The sequence below is a fragment of the Vombatus ursinus genome, unplaced genomic scaffold (genome assembly GCF_900497805.2).
Source record: "Vombatus ursinus unplaced genomic scaffold, bare-nosed wombat genome assembly UNPS02014894.1, whole genome shotgun sequence".
Lineage (NCBI taxonomy): Eukaryota > Metazoa > Chordata > Mammalia > Diprotodontia > Vombatidae > Vombatus > Vombatus ursinus.
In genome coordinates, this window is record NW_020954672.1 from 3,690,937 (window position 1) to 3,695,878 (window position 4,942).

At 40.6% G+C, this 4,942-nt stretch overlaps 1 protein-coding gene and 1 pseudogene across 1 annotated transcript in view; both read right to left on the reverse strand.

Moving 5' to 3' along the window:
• SLC7A8 (solute carrier family 7 member 8) overlaps positions 1-4,942 on the reverse strand; it is a 77,053-nt gene that overhangs the window by 47,408 nt on the left and 24,703 nt on the right. The window lies entirely within an intron of this gene.
• Positions 970-1,346, reverse strand: LOC114028843 (annotated as a pseudogene).

Sequence of the window (4,942 nt, forward strand, 5' to 3'; positions counted from 1 at the left end):
AGGGAGAATGGAGAAATTGCCTGGGGCCATAGGGAGGTCCACAATGAAAGGCCAGTTGATGGGACTATAGCCTCAGGGGAACGCCAGAGATTTGGCCACGAGGGAAAGTCCAGGGTTTTTCCTTTCATGTTGAGTTATTTTGTTTTAATGTACTGATTATAAACATACTCAAGCAAGTTTAAAGGGAAGGCTTCTATGATGAAAGGGTGTTGGTAGTAGTATAATGATGCATAGAAATGAGCAGAAGGAACAGAAAACAGACTAGCAAGGTAATTTCATTACTGCTTGTAATTTAACAGACACTAAAAAAAACCAGTGTAATAGGTATTCGTAGTTTCATGTACAATACTTTTCTGGTTTTTTTAAATTGAAATGTTCGGGTTTGTTAATGTTTAAGTTTATAATTTTTAAAAAAAATTCCTTAGGTGATCTCACTGAGAAACAATGGACTTACTCTATGGCACGACTCTATATTCCTTATCTCACCTGATCCTCAAGATCACAGAATTTTAGAGTCAGAAAGGACTTTGGTAGCCATCTGGTGTAGGACATACATGAAAGAACACACCTGACCATGGGTGACCCAGTCTCTGCTTACAGAGCTCCAGTGAAGGGGCTTCTCTTTAGGTAGCCAATTCCATTCTGGGGTAGCCCCAAGTGTTGGGAGTAACGATAATCTTGGGAGGTTAGACAGGACAAGTATTATAATTCCCATTGTACAGATGAAGAAGCTGAATCACAGAAGAATAAAGTGAGTTGTTCCCAATTACATCCCTCTTTAGGGTCTGTCTGAACCAAGGAGGTGGACTTTGTTCTCTTTGACAGTTGAACAATTAATAAAGTTCATTCAAGAGACATAGTTCAACAAGGCTGTCATCAGGTCTCTTATTTTTTAATTATTTTTTTTTGGGGGGGGGGTTCAAGTTTTATTCAAGATCATATACAAAATGTTTCCAGACCCAAGAGGGTTTAATCCTCCTCTTTGTCCTGGTTGATCTGGAAGTATTGTAATTCATAACTCTCCTTGCTGTTGGCCACCACCTGCAGCCAATCCCGAAGGTTGTTCTTCTTTAAGAATTTCTTTGTCAGGTACTTCAAATACCTTTTAGAAAATGGCACATCTGATGTCACAGTTCTCTTACTCTTGCTTCTCTCAATGGTTATGACTCCGCCAAAGAGGTTGCCAGCCTTTCTGTTCACTTTGATTCGTTCTTGTAAAAACTGCTCGAAATTAGCTGCATCCACAATCCCATCTCCACAGGATGGGTACAATCCAGGGTAAACTTAAGGACTTGCTTCTTTTTTTTGCCGCCCTTCATCACGGATTTCTTCATGGGCACCATGGGGATCGAGGAGCCAGAAAAATCATCAGGTCTCTTTTAGAACAAAGACCCCAATGACAGTTTTATTTGCCCTTAGGAAAAAGAGTAGGTGTTCTGGAGAGGGAAATTTAACACAATAGGAGGTGTTGGCTATATTAAAATGATGGTCTTAAGAGTACAAGCCTTTAAGTCACTCAAACCTAGGTCAAAGAGACATCAATTTCCATACCACTTGCTTCATAATAGGGACGATCAACCTTCCCCAAGACCAGCAGAGCAAAATACAAAGAGGCGGAATACACCCATCAGCTCAAACTCAGAATTTCTTTTATTGGCTAATTAGATCTTGGCCTGGATAAATCTCAGGAAGAGAGATTCCCCATACTGGTTGGTTCCTGGATGAGGAAGTAGAAAAGGGTTGAAAAACCTTGGTCCTAATAAATTAATTGTAAATGAGAGAAATAGTCATTTCTCACATCAGTTTCCCCACATGTAAAAGTGGAGATAATAATAGCACCTACCTACTACTATTGTTTCGAGGATAAAATGAGATAATAATTACAAAGTGCCTAGCAGTGCTGGGCATATAGTAGTAAATAAATGCTTGTTTTCTTCCATCCAACACATTCTACTAGAAATAGCTTTGTGGTCACAATGAATCTCAGGAAAAATATTGCTACAAATGTTGAGTTCTAGGGGTGCTGGGACCTCGAAATTCAAGCATAAGCGACACATCCTCCCTCTAATGAATTCGACCCAAGCCTTCTTTTAGCCAAAGACGAGGTTTATTACAACACAGGTTGGGGTGAGCGAGATTCCTAGTGAGTCTGCACTATTGGCCAGATTTTAAGAATATGAGCCTTTGTAATGAGAACCGGATCAAACTCTTAAGGAATCTGGACAATTTAATGGGGGAAAGATGCCTGGGAGGTAACAGAAGAGGACTCAGGTTAACAGAGAATTGGAGATTGGGGCTGAGTCAAAGCCACGATGCAAGGAACTGGGAAGGGTAGGTGCCCCAGGCAAAGGGTGGGAAGCAGATATAACAGACAATGAAGGGCTGGGCTAACAGAATTAGTGACTGGGGCAGTATCAAAAAAGCCACAAGGCAAGAACTAGGAAGGGCCAGATGTCCTAGGCCAACACCAGGGACCTGGGTCACATGGGAAAGTCCAGGGCCTTTTAGAGGTTCATCATTAGCACTCCATCACTGATACTTCTGTACCTTCTGGTCTAAGTGAGGCTCTACCAGACAGGGCATGCTGGAAGGTACACCAGACTTTTAGTCTAGAAAGAACTAAATCTACTGGTTGTGTAACCATGAACAAGTCACTTAGCCTTTCTGATCCTCAGTTTCCCCAGCTGTAAAATGTAATAATACTCATAGACCTAATTCCCAAGGTTGTGGGGAATGAGATCATCTCTAAAGCATGATGTTGTAAACCTTAAAATTCTATATAATGTTGATTGGCTATGATTATTGCCTGTTTGCTTAGCACCACTATTACATATGAAAGAGAAGGAAAATTCAACTTAGCCAGGATACAAGACCAGAGAGGCTTGGCTAGATAAGTCCATTAGGAAAAGACCTAGGGTAGAGATTTAACTAGAAATTCATTGAGTCAACACTGTGACATGGCAGGCTTTTAAAAGAACCATGAAATCTTATTTGGAGAAGAGCGAAAGGGGTCCAGAAGGAGGGAAGCCACCATCCTGTTCTACCTTGCCCTGGCCTGGTCAGATTACATACCTCGAGTCTGGGTACCATGTTTAGGTGATGACAATGTTGAGACTGAAATGTGCCTGGAAGAGGGTGACCAGGATGCAAGGAGACCAAAGGCCATGCCACAGGATGATGATCAGTTCAATGAGTAGGGAATATTTAGGTTGCAGAAGTTAAAACACAGGTCTTGACCAAGAAAACTCCAATTGATGTTATTATTTTAACATTTCTCCATCACTTTCTTAAATCTAAGCAGTCAACAAAATAATAAATCAAGCCCAGATTTATAGTGTTTGCCAGTTTCTGAGGGGTAAATGTTTTTACACCGAAAATTTAACAATCACCTCTTTCCAATTGGTCCAATACTGGCTCCAGCACAATAATGCTTCTATGAATGCATATTTTTTTCCTGTTATAGAATATAAATCCCTGCTCTTTGCAGGCAAGGGCTGTTTCACTTTTGTCTTAGTATCCCTACAGTCAAGCACAGTGTCAGGTATAAAGCAGGTGCATCTTATAGTTGATTGAAAAGACATCATGATGAACTACATTGGGAGGTCAGGTACAGTTTAGACTAGAGCCTCACTGAAGTCCCTTCCCAGTGGCAAGGTTTTGTGATTCTTCCTAAAATGCAGACATGTTACCTATCTACTCAATAAACTTTACTGGCTCCCTAGTACTTCCAGGATCAAATATAAAATCTGCTAAAGTCCCACCTTCTTCAATGAGCTTTTCCTGGTCTTGGTCAATGCTAGTGGCTTCCCTCTGAGATGGTCCCTCTACATAAACCTTGTATATCTATAATGCTTTGTCTTCTTGATTAGAATTTGCAGGGCAGGTACTGTTTTTGCCTTTCTTTGATTCCCCAGCACTGAGCTCGATGCCTGCTACATAATTACAACTTAATAAATACTTTGACTAATTGACTGAAGAACACAACTGATAAATTAGAAATGTCTCTAAATCAGATTTGCCAATGTTCTTGGAAAATAGCCCACAAAATCCTTCCAATCTCCATCCTCATCTCTTTTCTGGTAGTTTGGGATTGCTGTTGGAACAGACTACGTGAAGGGGGCATAGCATTATATGGCTGGTTGCCAGAAACCTGATTTCACAAACCTCATCCAAAAAGCAATGGACCTCTTAGCCAGTGCAAACTTTTAGCTTTAATCCTAACCTGAAACTTCCTAAAATTTCTATCTCATTTTCATGGTTTCAGACTGTGCTTCCTAAGAGCTGGTGCCTCCCAGTACAACCAGAGAAGGAAATGAGAGTGCTTCATTTAGAGGCAGCTCTTTTGCTACTTCCTTTGGGCCCCAGAATACACTGTCCTTTCTGATATCAGAAATGTTTATGCTGCAGTGTGAGATCAATACTGGAAGACAGAGTCCACTTAGGAATGGCTTCCAAAGGAATTGAAATTCTACCATGGAGAGAAACAGAAACAGAAGGAGCTCATTTCTCTCTCACAGTCTGTCTGGAACTTTTCTTTTCTGGTGATCAGAGCCCATTCATCAGAACCATTAGTTTTGGTGATACTGCCCAGAAACCCAACTAAAGCAACAGTACTTACTGTCTCTATTCTGAGTTTATGAAAACGTAAAAGGAAGTTTGAGTCATCCTGATTTTATGAAGCTATTCCCTTTCCTTTCTAACTATTCTCCAGATTTAGTTTTTGCAGACAGCTACCTTTTTAAGTTATTCCATTAGTGTATTATAAGTAGCTATTGGAAGTTGGCCTCTTCCCAGCTCAATTAAGCGCCTGAAGTCTTCATGATTTCAGACTGACAAATGTCAACATTTTCTTGACTGGCCAAAGGTGTACAGGAGGTAAAAAAAGTACCTGGATGACAGCAAACAAGGAAAGCTAGGGTTGCTGTCATGATGAGTGAAATCC